A 16,181-nucleotide genomic window follows, 5' to 3' on the forward strand; every position below is an offset into this window, starting at 1 on the left:
CACTTACAGATTTTTATACCCTCAGTTCAGCTGCTTTGAAGCACCCTCAGTAGTGTAAATCATTGTCTTTTCTATTGACAAGGGGTTATCTGGTTTGGACCATCTCAGGAAACTGATTGATAATCAGGAAACACGTAAGATTAGGGAGTAACCCAAATACTTGAGAGCCAGCTTGAGATTCCTATGGATGGCAGATATCCTGATGGGATATCCCATGGTTTCTTCAGGAACAATAGATAGCTTGCAGCATCAGGATTTGGGATTTTTACTTGTTGTGCACAAGCCTAAGCTTAGCATGACTTTTCCAGATCTTACTATAGTCTTTTAACAGACTTAAAGCAATTATTGGGGTGCTCATAACCTTTTGTGGAGAGGACTTCTACCAGTCGTCTCGGGAAAGATACGACAACACCTCTGTGATTAGGGCTCCAGCAGGCTGGATGCTGTGATGAACCCTTAACCATTGTTCAAATGTTGCCAATACCCCCTAGGACTCGGTCTCTTGCCTCAGCATTCCCTACCCCGGCAACCGAGTTTTAGTCAATCAAGTTTAAATAGGCCTCCCAAAGTGGGACCGGGGAATGTACGGCCCGAGATGCCTATTAAACCTAGAGCTGTGTGTGTGTGTCTGGGGGGGGAAAAGTCCTTAGCAAATCCAGATTAGAACTGGTCTGATAAATGCTGAGCTGGGTGTGTGTGAACATGGGTTAATTAACATTGGAAGCACAGTTTCCCCATCATGCAGTGCTCTCCTGCTTCTCTGGTCCCAGAATTCACTGCAGTCTCTGCTTCAGGCTGTTTTCCATCTCTCATGTAAATGAATGGTCATCTGGTTCCATCTCAGATGCAAATGAGACCAAGGGCAGTTGTTCACTCTTATCATCCTTATCTGGAGAGTTTTAGGTGCGTCTCTCACTGCATCTTAATCAGTTTCATTTAGGTAGAGAAGGGGGGGAGGGGGGGGGGGGAGTCCTTTGTGAGTCAGACAGACTGCATCCTGTGCCAGGGTTGCCCAAGAATACAGAGCTGAGGCGTAACACATGTTGCATGGAGATAGGTGCAGGGGTTTGGGGGAAACTGTACCTCAAGCTGCGGACAAACAAAACTTGTGATATGGGTGACACTGTGTGTGTTAAGGTGCATCAGGATGAAAGCTGTAGGCCTGCTAGCCCCTGCTGAGGCCACGAAGCTGCCAGCTGTCAAGGAGATTGGTGCAGGGCTTTTGGGTTCTGGGGCCCTGCACCTCTAGCTGCTGACAGACAAAACTCATGTCATGGGTGCTTGTGGGACTGTGTCTGTCTTGGGGCAGAGGGGGGTGAAAACTGCAGGCCTGCTAGGCCCTGCTGCAGCCACAAAGCCTGCCACAGCACCTCACAGTTGTTTAATGAACTTATTCTCACAACATGCCTGTGAATTGGGAAGTGTAATTACTCCATTTTACAGGTGCTTAGCTGAGGCTCAGGGAGGCTAAGGAACCTGACCAAGCTTGTTCTGCAAGTTTCTGGAAGAACTGTTTCAAAGCCATATCTCCTAAGATTTGGGCTCCAGCCACTCATAGATTTATAGAGTGTAAGGTCGGAAGGGAAGTTGGAAGACTTAGGCTCGCACCACAAGTGTTCACCAGGATCCCCTTGGGGAAAACTTGGAGTAATGGTCACAAACTCCTGGAAGATCGTTTCAGGCTTGTTTCAGGCTCAACATTAGGAAAAACTACTTCGTAACTAGGGTGTCCAGACTGTGCAATAAGCTCCCTCCAGAGGTGATGCGATCACCTACCCTGGAAATCTTCAAGAGGAGACTAGACAGTCACCTTGCTGGGGTCACCTGACCCCAGTTATCTTTCCTGCTTGGCGCAGGGAGCTGGACCCAATGATCTTCCTAGGTCCCTTCTGGCCTTATAATCTATGACTCTATGAGCAGCTGGAGCCTAAGTCTTAGGAGATATGGCTTTGAAACCGTCATATGTAGATTTGCAGTCATATATAGATTTTTTTTTAGTCCACATCAAAGTGGACCATATTTCTGGTACCAGTTTCCTACATTCTGTGGCAGGTTAATTTAAAATGTAAAATAGCCATGAGTTATAGATTCAGAACTGTAGAACGTATGGTATTTGTATCAACATTAAAGGCAATGTATTCGTTTTTCCTGTCATTATTTTTCAATATACCAGGGAGGTTTATTTTCCTGTTTCATAACTGAGTCACAGAATTTGCCTCAGGGGAGTAAAAACTAAATTGGGAGCTGCTTATGTTACTAACACTGGGAGCCTTTGGAGACAGTCTTGGGGTATAAGCTTGTAAGCATGTTAGTTGGATATTTCTCCTAGAAAAAAACATCAGCAAAATTAGTAGGTATTGACCTTTCAAATATCAGGTTTATGTACCAAAGTAATACTCTGTTGCCACGAATGAAGGAGCCTCTGCTGTCTTAGGAAGATAACACTGTATCATGTATAGAAACACAAAGGCTAGATACAGTGTTGATAAAATGGATAATTTTATTCGAGGTCAAACAGTTGCTGTATTTTTTTAAGTTTGGGCAGAGGGAGAAGACATTTTGTCTGTTGCCTAGTTTCAAATGACCAAAAATGAAAATGCAACAGATTTTGCAATGTACAAAGATCATTCAATTTGATTTCATTGTGTCTTTAACTGTTAAAAAAATCAATGTCCATAGAAGTCCATGTGCTGAGGCTAAGATCCTGATTCTTAAATCTCATTGTAGAGCCTGGGAATAGACTTATATGTTTTTTCCTGTATCCAGAGCAACTGAAAGTTTTAAAGTAGAATTTGAATTTAATAAGACTAAGACTGAGCACATAATGAATGATAGGGACAACTACCAACTGGGACTGTTTGTTTTAACTAATATGAATGCACAGGTTTCAAGTAAAATGTGACCTTAGTCTGAACCATTCTGGCTTTTGGTGTAGCCAACAAAAATTAAGTTATACAAAACTAGCCCCTACATTTTCTACTGAAATATACTTCCAATAATTCATCAACTGAAACTGTTATTTTACAGTAATCAAATATACTATTAATACAATTGGTTTGATAGTGGGAACTATGATTCTATGGAAAATTGCTACTGAGTTAATGTATATCCATCAGACTGTAGGATTTCATTAGACTCCATAATCCAACATAAATACACATAATCTTCTAACTGGGAAGTAGTCAGTCATCCTCAGCACAAAGCAATTAGCCATTCTGAGAAGATATGAGGAATATAAATATAAGCAGGACATTTTCCTTTTCTTATCTTGTCTCTCTTCTCTGAGAAGCAGACAACCAGAAAATTCCCTTTGATTGATAACTAGAGGGTGGGCTGACAATTAGAGGGTGGGCTTCAGACTGTCAGCCAATTTTCTTTAAGTGATTCTGTTACTAAAGTTAACAGCTACAACTAGTGATATTAGCCATCAAGTGGGTCTGTTTTCTCTGGGGCTGAGTTTTTGCTGTCCCTGCTATGTTTGGTTTGGCTCATCCAATGTTCCAAGAAACAATCTCACTTATAAATCCAGCAGGAGCAAGAAGTATCCCTGCCACAAATTTCACTGCAGCCAGACTGTGGCCTCCTGTCCACAGACCCATCTCCATATCACCTTGAACTGTAGGAACTCCTTGACTATCTCCTCAAGTTTCCTTACAGGAGGAAGGTTTATGTCTCCTTTTAAAGCTAGGTATTGCCCTAAAGCATTTTGATACCAAATCACATTAGAAATGGATTTTGCTTATTGTATTACTGTCTAGGAGCAGCATTAAACATTGACCCCATTGTTTAAACGCTATGAAAAAAGTCGCTGCCCCAAGCAGCGTACCCAATTTACAACAGCCAAGAATATCTAAGGAAAATATCCAATATACATATTTAAGGGGAAATTACTATTTATAATTATTGCTTTAAACAAAAAAAGTCACCAGGATCATTGATATCATATGTGTTTATCAGCATAAAGAATCTTTTCCAGTGTATCATATGGAAAGTGTGAGGGCTGAGGGAGATGTATAGACTCCTTCTGTATATGACTATGTAGGAACTAGCCAATTGCCCATCAAGAATGACAGGGGTGGAGTGGGGAGGGGAGGAAAGGGCTGGGATGGAGTGCTACTACCTAATGCCCCATGCTGCCACTGTTCTGCCTCTTGCAGAGAGCCGAGGCTCCCCCACCCTGTCCGGCCCTCAGTGTAGCTTCAGAATCATGGTGACACTCCCCCACACTTGGAGCACTCTGATTGGCTGTTTCCATCAGCCAATCAGAGTGTAAATAAAGCATTATGGACAGACAGACAGACAGACTGACAGACAGACTTAGGCTTTTATAATATTAGAATGCATGGGGGGGTGGAGTTGTTTATTTGAAGAAAGTCTTATATAGTATAATCTGTTTTGTAGAATACAAAAGAGTAGTTGGTTACAGAGACAGATTAATTGTCTCAGCTTCACTTCTCTGATTAATTAATCTTAAATGCTCTTATTGTGAATTCAATACAAAGTAATAGAGATTACTGTTATTATACTAACAACCACCATATCATGAAAAAAAAATGCATAAGCTCTCTCATTTCTTTCTCTCTCTGAATATGCATTATGAGACTTTCAAGTGTTCATCTTTGGAATGAAAGCAGAACTATAGATTTTTGGGGTTTTCCAAAAGCATATTTTAGAGTATCATGGCTCTTTAAACTGAAGGGTTGACTGAAAGAGCTTGGTTTGTTTATCTTAACAAATAAAAGGTTGATTGAGAGTGTGGTTACCATCTATAAAGACAGCACAGAGATCAACAGCAAGGGGGTGGGTGGAGGGACTATTTAAGATGAGTGTTAATGTTGGCACAGGAACTGCATGTTTGAAAGTGGAAATTAGAAGAATGCCCCCAATTAGCAAAACAATTATGTTCTGGAGTAACCCACCAATAGGACTAATGGGGAAAAAAAAAACTATTTGGTTTAAGAAGTTTATCAAAGTGATCATATCATGTCATCATTTTCTTTGATAGAGATCTGAATTCCATAACCCAAGAAATCTTTTCCCATCCTGTGTTCCTGTGGACTTTAGTAGGGACCTTATTTTCAGAGACACTGGACACATCTACACATAAACTTTAATGCCCCTTTGGCCATTTTAATATGTATGAAAGCATCACAAAAACCTGTGCACTTTTGTAATGCACATTAAAATAGGCTAATGTACCTTTTCCTAGTACCTCACAATGGAGGTACTAAATGTAATGCGCATTATCAAAAGCACATTAATGAATAAGTAGATGCACCCACTAACTATTTACCATGCCCAATTCTAATCTTAAAATGATTGGTATATTATAAATTAATTATAGATGAACGGCCCAAACATTGTTTTCATAATATGTTGTAGCCTGGGTACACCCAGGGGTGTGACCTATCTGCCAGTGGAAGGGATGGGGTGGTCAGGTAAGAGTGCTGTGAGAGGGGCCTGCTACCTGGGAGCCGTTCCCTCTCTTCTCTATAGAGCCAGGCTGAGACAAAGTGCTTAACTATATACAAATGTATTGCTACAATAAATAAATATGAATAAGATACATTAAATATTTACAGCAAAATTAGTATGTGACATCATATACAATAACCTGCAATCAACATATTGCACCGCTTTGAGGGACTGCAAAAAACATAAACCAGGTGATTTATAGCATAGGCAAAAATTAACCCCCCTGTACAGAATAATCACTAATAATTTGGAACAGATGAGTCAAGGCATCAACCAAAAAACACACATAAGCATCAACATAGATAAACCCAGGTAAGCTGAGGTAGCAGTACTATAGATGTACACAGGCAACAATACAGGTAAGTTCCGATAATAGGTAGTAAACACATATAGGCAATGAAGACAGATAAGCCCATATAAACTCCCTTTAGGAGTACCCACAACTATATTAACCTCTACAGTACAAAACAACAAGAATCACAAAATATGGGGGTGCACTCAGCACCCCATGGGGTATTCCCTGGAGCCACCCCTCCCCCCCTTTAGCTACTTGGGATGTGGACACGCACCCTCCCACAATGAAGGGGAGTGGAGGCTGTAGACCCCTCCTCCCCTCAAGCCCACCTCCTGTATGGGACCCGCTTCCCCAGGAACTCACGCTCCCTCTCTGAAGCAGCCAAGGCTTGTCCCCTGGTGGCCAGTCCCATTAAGCCTCTGTCTGGTGGTGCCTCCAGCTCCTCTCAATGGCCTGGTGTCCTACACTGGGCACCCAGGGCACTCCCATGGGAGCTAAGCCCTTACTGGCTCTGATTCCCCAGCCTCACACTGGGGGTCCTTCCCTTTCCTGGGCTCTACTTTAGGCACCGGGGCTCTTTTAGTTTAATGTGGAGCTACACTGCAGGGCTCTGGTTACTTGGTCTAGATCCAGGACTAACTTGAGCATCCTCGAGCTGCTCCCAGGGCCAGCTCTCCATGCATTGACCTGCACACTGTGTGGGGCCTGAGCAACCTCAAACCACTCCCAGGGCTGGCTTCCATGTGCTGCTGTGCATACTGGGTGGGGCCCAAGCAGCCTTGAGCTACTCCTAGGGCTGGCTCTCCACGTGCCGATCCATGCACCTCCTACCCAACCACTTGCCGGGTTTGCTGGCTCAAGCCACCTCGAGCAGCTCCTAGAGCCTGAGCACCATGCGCCAATCCATGCACCATTGAGGTTCAGGCAGAGTCCTGAGGATGGTCGTCTCTGGAGCTCCTCACTTCTTGCTGTCCCTCACTATGTCTCTCCTCCAGCATGCCAAGCATGCTCTCCTTTTATGCCCTTCAGGGGGTTCTGCCCCTGAAGTCCAATGGACCTGCCATGCTGGAGTCCACAACCTAATCTGGGAGATTCTCTTCCCCTCCCTTTGAGGAAGGTGCGGGGCCCGCTTCCACACAGCTTGTTTTTGATTGGTGGATTGGCTCCACCAATCAGAATTGAGGCTTCTCAAGCCTCTGGACACATTGGAACTTGATTGGGTAACTGTTACAAGGTCATAAAAAAATCCATAATCATTGTGATTCCTCAGTAAGTTTCAAAACTAAATATGATTTTCAGCAAACAGGTTTTTTTTTCCTTGGTTCTTTACATTCCCACAAACAAAACCAAAAGTAGATAGCATGCTCTGGGATCTGTTTGCTGTTAAAAGAATGCTAATTTTTAGGCCTTCTCTTGCATTTTATGAATCACACTGAAATCCATGTAACACATACAAATATATAGAAGAATGCTGCACAGGTTTTCTAGAACCTTTTAATTCATTTTTCCTTTTATATTTATACTTTGAAGTGTTATCTAATATACTTTGGCAGTTTTAGAGTGCTTAATGGAGGATAATAGATATACAGTTCCTTTTTTAAAAGCATGATGCCTGATAGCATGGAATGATTAATGTCAAATTTTAAGAAATTAAACTAAAATATTTGAAAGCATCCATACACTGTTTTCAAGTCAGTGTTTGACTGGAGACTTTGCATTAGAAGATTCAGGTATGAAAAATTATGGAAGTTGATATCTTTCTAGTGCTTCTGCTTCACAAGGAACTCAGAAGCTCAAGTTATTGAATTTTATGCTGGTAAAAATGTTACACTTGATTAGTATAGGTGTAGTTTGGAATTTAAGAAGTTGGGCATTTTGCCTGGAACACCACTTTTCCCCATAAATTCATGTTGCCTTTCAGAGATTTCAGCACAAATCTGTCAGGCATGCACAGAATTAGACTCAATGTAGCATGCAACCACATCAAACAGTTGCTTGGAAAGATTGCTGTCTGGAACACTATCACCTAAACACAGACTCCTTCTGGAGACCTGCACTGTAGTTCTCACTGTAAAACTTAGTTCTTCTATTTTCTATAAAGCTTTTCTTTTTCTTTTTCTTGCGAAGGGACAGTGTATCATTTTTCTGCCTCAGGTTTGGACCAAAGGGGGGGGGGGGGGAGAGTTGGGCTAATGAGCTAATGTCTGTTGGATCAGGAGGCTCGGTCTAACTCATGGCATTTTATGTGAAGTGCCATGAGTTAGACTGAGGAGTTGCACTTCTGGCTGTGCCTTTAATTGTGCAAGTGTAACAGGGGGCCTTCTCAGAGCTGATTTAACCGTGGCCTGCCCACCTGTTTCTGAGCTAACCGCCCTTGTTCTCACCCGCCACGCCTTGTTGTTAATTATGTAACAGATGTAATTAAGTGGGAAGCTGCCCATTTCCTGCCCCAATGCCAGGGGACATTATCTGCAGCTCCATTCCTCCCCTACACCACAGCCCAAGCCTTGCAGATAGCATCTTGATGTTATCCTCATCACCAGCCCCCACACTGGGCCCCAGAATCCTCCTAATTGAACCCCGCCTAGATTCCTCTTCTCAGGCGGCCTCATCCGTCTTCATACCAGGCAGCATAGCTCCCTGAACTGCTTCTCCTTCCGGGTGTGGTCCCCCCAGGGACCTTTGGCTCACTAGTCCTGGCCCACTTCCAGGCCAGTCAGGACCCCAGGCCCACAGCTCTTGGGCATTCCTCATGGTGAGCCCCTGGCCTTTTGACCCTTCTAGTCCTGGTCCCAGCATTGACCAGTCAGGGGAAGTTCAGACAGGCCTGAGTCTATGGCCTTTTCCCCCTCTCCAAGGGTCCATCCTCCAAACAAGGGGTAACCCACCCAGTCATGGGGGCTAGGGGTTAAAGTGCCCTGACTTGCCTTTCACTGGGGTGGTAACTGGCCTGGCATTTCCTGAAGGCTCCCGTGCCACTGAGAGCCTCACCAGGTCACCCACTCCCAGCAAGCTGCAGTTTTAGGTCGTACCCAGAACCAGGAGCCTCCTGACCATCCCCTACAGCTCCTCCCTTACTTCCAGATGACAACAGCAGCCCTTCAGCCAGGCAATGTTTTTTGCCTAGCCTCCAGGAGCAGAACTGCCCTGTTTATATGGGCAGCCCTAGGTTCAAAATGGCTGCCCTCATCAGGCACCTGGCAGCTGCCAGCTCCAGGCCTTTAAAGTGGTAGGCACAACCAGTGCCCTGCCACAGTGAGATTAGTGGTAATGAGCTCTCAGTGAAAAGGCCCCAACTTTGAAACTTGCTCCCTGTAAGGGTCTCTTAGCACCTCTTTTTTCTCACTTCCTATTGGCTGATGTGTGTATCTCCTGTTTTGAGTGCTGGCTGCTGTGACTATTGACCAAGAGATATGATAAGTGCTTCCATTTGAGGTATGGAGACACAAGACAACTTTTGGGAACACACAACTAAATGTTAGGGTAGGCTATACACAGTATCACTGCAGCCAGGTTCCTTTTGAATCTGCACCCTACTTTTTTTACACATGGAGCAGTCTTGTTAATTTCAAGGAATCATTGAGCTGACATTAAATCATATATATGTGTGTAGGTTTGGAGACAAGACAGGCCCATTTTGTGCCCAATAGCATCCCGTACTTTTATTATAGAAAACATTTAATAGTTTCATAGATGTTAGGGTTGGAAGAAACCTATTAGATCATCGAGTTCGACCCCCTGCCTTGGGCAGGAATGAGTGCTGGGGTCAGATGACCCCAGCTAGGTATCTGTCCAATCTCCTTTTAAACACCTCCAAGGAAGGGGACAGCACCACCTCTCTTCGAAGCTTATTCCACATTTTGGCAACCCTCACTGTAAAGAATATTTTCCAGATGCCCAATCTGAATTTGCTTTCTTCCAGTTTTCTAGTTATTTCTAGTTAGTTCTATTATTTCTAGTTACCCCGACAGGTGCCCTGGTAAACATTGTATCCCCTATTTCTTGCTGTCCCAACCTGATGAGTTTGTAGGCGGCCACGAGATCACCTCTCAGCCTCCTTTTGCAGAAACTGAAGAGGTTCAGGTCTCCCAATCAGTCCATATAGGGTTTTTTCTGTAGGCCTTTAACCAGATGAGTGGCCCTTTTCTATACCCTCTCCAGGCCATAAACATCCCTCCTGAAGTGCGGCACCCAAAACTGGATGCAGTACTCCAGCTGCGGCCTAACCAATGCCATATAGAGGGGAAGTATCACCTCCCTAGGCCTGTTTGTGATGCACCTGCTTATGCAAGAAAGGGTGCTCTTAGCTTTACTTATTACCACATCACACTCATAATTTATGTTCATTTTGGAGTGGGCTATGACTCCGAGATCCATTTCCGCAGTTGTGCTACTTAGAGTAGCACTTCCCAGGCTATAGGAGTGTTGCTGATTCTTCCTCCTCAGGTGCAACACATGACACTTATCTTTGTTAAACTGCATCCTATTCTGTTTGGCCCATTTCCCCAGCCTGTCCAAATCAGCCTGGATTTGCTCCCTGCCGTCTAGTTTGTGTACCCTCCCCCTATAGTTTGGTGTCATCATCAAACTTGGACAGGGTGCTTTCTACTCCCTCATCCAAGTCACTAATGAAGATATTGAATAGTACTGGTCCCAGCACAGAGCCTTGGGGGACTCTGCTGCCCATTTTTTCTCCACGTAGAAACCGTCCTGTCCACCACCACTCTCTGGGTGAGTCCAATAAGCCAATTTTCTACCCACCGAACTGTGTAATAATCTACATTGCAACTGTTTAGTTTTTTTATAAGAATTGGGTGTGACACTCTGTCAAAGGCCTTTTTAAATTCTAAGCAAATACTATCTACCTCTATTCCTTTATCCAAGCATTTTGTGACTTGGTCATAAAATGAAACCAAGTTAGTCAGGCAGGATCTGCCTGCTATGAACCCATGCTGATTGCCCCTTAGCATCATTTTATCCGCTGGTCCCCCACAGATGTCATCCTTAACAATTTTCTCAAAGGTCTTGCTAAGGATAAAGGTGAGACTAACCAGCCTATAGTTACCTGGTTCCTCCTTCCTCCTCTTCTTGAAAATAGGGACCACATTGACCCTTTTCCAATCCTCTGGGACTTGTCCTGAGCACCGTGAGTTCTCAAACAGTTGTGCCAGTGGCTCCACTATCACTCCAGCTAATTCCCTATGTTTAAATGTTAAATTAGAGGTATCAGTAGTATACTACTGCTACTTTGTTCTGATATTAGGAATGTCCTAAAACTGGATTTATTTCTAATTTATGCATAGAATAAATATGAACTTGATCTATTAACATGATCTGGCTTAGCAATAGATAAAATAAAGATGAACATGTCTTCCATAGGATTTTTATTTGCTTTTGGTGTTCTTCTGACTTGGGATATCATTCTGTCAAGACCTAGAACTAATCTGATTTTTATAGCCACCTTGTATCCTTGCTCATTTAGGGTATGTACAGGCATTACATTTAGATTGACCTAACTAGGGTTTGTTTGATCTAAATGCCTAGACATACAGATGTTTGGAGGGTTTAATTCAGCAAAAAAGGTGTGCCTGATCTAAGTTAGTTCATATTAGGAGGTGCACTAACTTAAATCAAGAAAGGGTTAACCTGATCTAGTAAACACATGCATGTGTTCCCAGTGTGTCCCCAGGTCTGGGAAAGCCCAACCACATGACTCAGCCTCAGGGCTGTGCTATTCTTACTCCCTTAATCCTTATTGGGCTGCAATTTAGAGATATGAAATACAATATTTTCACTCTGATATGGCTGAAGCAGCTCATCGTAGCATTTCCCACCAAGAGGCATGGGTTGTATTAGATACAGCTTGCTGATTCTAAGTACCATCTTTATATTTTTTTCTATTCATAAAATATAATGTAATGTAGTGGTTACTGCTGGCAATTTTAATACTGGCAGTTGTGGAGGAAGTAGCCACATTTTTCTAAATTTAAGTTGATTCAGAATTTTTGAAGAGAAGAAATCATGGTAATAGAGACCACAACGATTAACATTATATATTCAGTTTTAATAATTCCAGAATTTTACTGTCAGTTACTATAAAATACAGTTTTCTTTTTAATATACTTCTGGTTTGTGACAGTAATGAAGTGCTTTGTGGCTACCAATTGTGCTCAAAAACTAACTTTTTCAAAGGGTCTGGTACACTACAGGCAGGTTTATCTGTATGTATGGGTGAGTATATATGGTAAATGCTTTGTGGTAAAATCTTTCTATTACCACAAGGTTAGAACGGCTGTTATCCAATGACAAGAATCTGAGTGGATTCTTTGGAAATTTCTCAATTAAAACATTTTATTAGAAAATGCCAATTCAAATGCATCACAGCTATTTTGTGAAAGTGTATTTGTTTTGACAACACGTCCAATTGAAATAAATCTTAGATCTTGGGTAGTATTTCAGACAGAGAGAAAGAGAGACTAAGCCAGAGCAACCACTATCTGAGTGACAGGGACATCTAACTAGGATTTGGAAAAACTAGATATAAGTCTTGGCTACTAGTCAGAAACAGAGAATTATAACTAAGGGCATTTATACACATACCTATTTGTCCTGCGATGCACAGGAGGTTGGTTAATAGATTAATCAAGTCTGCTCCTCACATGAGCTGACTCACACTGCACTGCATTGCATGCAGTTGTATAAATGGCAAACTGCACCCAAAAAATGGAGGCAGTGTTTTAGTTAAAAATGGAGACAACTTTCAGGTGTTTCAGTTCAAAAGCATGCAGCTGACATTTTCTCAGCATTGACATGCATTTTGCCACTTACACAATTGTGTATGCCACAGTGCTGAGCACTTTTAAAAGTGCAAGCACCTGTACAAATGTCCTGTGTGTTCGGCCTCCTAAGAGAGAGCTCCAAGCACTTGGTTATTCAAAGCTGACTCTCTCCTCCCTTCTGTTTTTGCTTTGAAAAACAAAACAAGCAAGAGGTTTTGCTTTTGTTTGACCTTTGAATGAAAACAAATTCTAAAATTCTGGTGTTTACTGTGAAAAAGCGTTCTTGTTTTCTCATTCACTATAATTACACAAGCCTTCCAAAACAATTAAAAATGCAATCTTAATGATACATATTCACACTTGGTGATGGATTCATTTATATGCTAATTGAATATTGTATACTAGGCCTGTGTGAAGCGGAAAGTATTCACTTCAGATTCAGATTCGGTGATTCGGAAAGACAGTGGTTAGATTCGGTGATTTGAATCACTGTCCTGATTTGATTCGGATGAATCCAAATCCAAAGTTATTCGGCACTGAATCTTATTCAGCCATAAACTATAAAGGCAGGCAGTGCTGGCAGGAGCAGCAGCCGAACAAGCCCTAGCCCCAGAAGAAGCAACCCCACCCTCTGGGGTGAGGCAGGCAGTGCTGTCAGCCCCAGGAGAAGCCCCAGGGCCTGCGGGGAATGATTGGGAGCTGGGAAATCTAACTAAGAGCTAGGGAAAAGCCCCGGTTCATTCCCTCAGCCCCTGACCATTCCCTCAGCTCCTGGTTCAATTCCCCAACTCCCCATCATTCCCCCAGCTCAGGCCACAGCTCCCCCAGCTGTCCCCCTACCAGGGCAAGGCAGGCAGTGCTGGCTGGCAGTCCTGGGAGAAGCCTCAGGGGCTAGGGGGAACGATCAGGGAGCTGGAGGAAATGATCAGGGAGCTGGGGAATTGAACTGGGAACTGGGGGGAAGCCCCTGTTTGTTCCCCCATCCCCCAATCATTGCCCCAGCTCCTGGTATGATTCCCCAATTCCTGGTTCAATTCCCCAGCTCCTAATCATTCCCCCGCTCCCCTGCCACTTCTCCAAGGGCTACCAGTATTGCCTGCATCACCCCAGCAAGGGGGCAGTCGGGAGCAGCCAGGTGAACCACGGCTTGAGACAGCAGCCCCAAAACAAGCCACTGGGGATGGAGGGAATGATTGGGGAGCTGGTGGAATGATTGGGAGTTGAGAGAATAATCGGGGGCTGTGGGCATGAACAGGGGCTTCCCCCCCAGCTCCTGGTTTGATTCCCTCGTTACCAGTTTGATCCCCCAGCTCCCAATCATTCCCCCAGCCCCTGCAGCTTCTTCTAGGGTTGCCAGCACTGCATACCTTGCCTCAGTGGGGGAGCAGCCAGATGAGCCATGGCTTCTTCCACGGCTGCCTGCTCAAACCAGGTCTCATCTGGCAGCTGCCCTAGCTGCTCCCACCAGCACTGCCTAGCGCCTGCCTGTGCACTCTATGGCCAAATCTCTGAATCAATTTGGAGGCTTCTGATTAGATTCAGAGAGATTAATGGATCTCCTGATTCAATTCGGATTTGGAGATTTGGCTGCCAAATTGGGCCAAATCGAATTGGCTACCAAAGCTTCACACAGCCCTATTCTATACATCACAGAAGATTTGGAATCATAAAGGGTTTGGGTTTTCTCTCTCTTCTTTGGAGCTTCCTAGTTACCCTGTCTCCAGCAGCTTTGCTAGAGGCTGATGACATAAAAATGGTTGTAAATTCAATTGAAATCTTTACTGGTTTTTTTTTTTAATTGAAAATTGCAAGGTAGATGTTAAAATGATACAAGGTGCCCCTTATGGTTACAGTTTAGAACAGTGGTTCTCAACCTTTTGCACCTTATGTCCCACCAACCATTTTGTCAACAAAGCCTGGTCCCACCATGATAAAAACAAAACCCCACTTCTGCACAGTTCAAGATATCTGTTGACTCATTTATCTGAAGTGCAAACAACCTTGATTTTTTCAATTGGGCAATGGGTTGAAGTCCCACCTACACAACCTTCACATTGAAAAACACTGGTTTAGAAGAACTGCATGATGATAATTATAACATTTTTGTAGTTGCATGTCAAATTAAACTGATTTTCAAAAATGTTTCTCTCTCTCTTCCTTCTTTCTCATGAGGGCCCTGTAGTATAACATTAAGATAAGATTGCTGGGTGCCATAATGGTGAATTTCCTTCCATTCACATGTTTGTATTTCTTCATTTTAACGATAAATCTGAATGTATGACTTTGATACATGGATTCCAGATAGTTGTAATATGCATATAATATATTAGAAGTTACTGATACACACTTAACTAAAATGTAAACCAAAATATTATTTTTGTCCAGAAGTATTTTTTGTAATAAAAGTACTTTTGTAATAAAACTTTTTATTGCAAATATAATCATGAATGATCACTAAGGGGAAAAAAAATGAGCATGAAGACATGAAATCCCAACCTCAGTTTTATTTTTGCTTTTAAACATCAATGTGTATGTTCATGTTTTATGTACTTTTCTCTTCTCTGATGCAGCACAATGTCATCAGAGTTTACTGGCCAATTAAATGGAGTTTACATCTGCTTTGCTTAACAGAGCAGTATACAATGGGTGAGGCTATATCACATTTTCTCTCACTCTTGTCAGGCTAATTTCCCTTGCTGCTTGTACCTTACTATTGTCACCCTCATTCCCTCCTAAATGTTTCATCCCTATGACTTTTTCCTTTCCATATGTATAAACTCCAGCATGTGTCCCTCTCTTTTGTACTTCCATAAATCCATGCACATGTACACCAGTTTCCCCTTCCATCTGGCTTACCTGCGTTGTATTGCACATGAACTCAAACCCATTTTTCCTCCTTCCTCCTGTATGAGTTATACTCACCTTTGAGTAAAAATGTCTTCAACTCTCCATCAGTGGCAGATCATTTTTAAGTGAATTCTTTGTAATAAAACAACATTTATCACCTGTAGCTGTGAAGAGAAACATTCAGTTCTGACAAAGAACAAAAATAAATGAGTATTAATTAAAAAAGGAATAGATTAATCTGCAAGTGTAACCTATAATCAAGAATTCATTGCTTTTTAATTGTATGGGAAGTTTGAAAAATCTGAGTAATTTCCATTTAAAATGTAATTTATATGAATAATGGGAAAAATATGGTATATTTTTCATATTTAGTAAAGTAGTTGAATCCAGTTTTAAATGTAAAGCTCAACCCATCCTAACTAAAGCTGTCTTAATAACATAAAATATGTGTACTGTATATTGTTCAATACATATGATACTTTAAAATGTAGTATAGGCCCATAACACAATTCTTCTCTCTGGAAGTTGAAACTGCTTTTACCGGTAGGCTGAGGGACTACTTTGTATCACCTGAGCCTTCTCATACATTTGAGGAGTACCTTATGTCCTCACTTCCACAGAATTTACAGAGCTAAATAATTATCAATTCTTCAAATAAGCAGAAGTGAATTGCATCCACATTGTGGGAAAGAGGGGGAAGCCACATGACATGTTATGTAGACTGGATGGCATTCTATCCAAGGATCATGTGAACCCCACCTACTCAGAAGCTGGACAACCCTGCT

General features: G+C 42.6%; 1 protein-coding gene across 1 annotated transcript in view; it reads left to right on the forward strand.

Moving 5' to 3' along the window:
• CSMD3 (CUB and Sushi multiple domains 3) overlaps positions 1-16,181 on the forward strand; it is a 1,325,501-nt gene that overhangs the window by 666,656 nt on the left and 642,664 nt on the right. The gene's annotated exons all lie outside the window — the stretch shown is intronic.

Source organism: Alligator mississippiensis, chromosome 3 (assembly GCF_030867095.1).
Source record: "Alligator mississippiensis isolate rAllMis1 chromosome 3, rAllMis1, whole genome shotgun sequence".
Classification (NCBI taxonomy): Eukaryota; Metazoa; Chordata; order Crocodylia; family Alligatoridae; genus Alligator; species Alligator mississippiensis.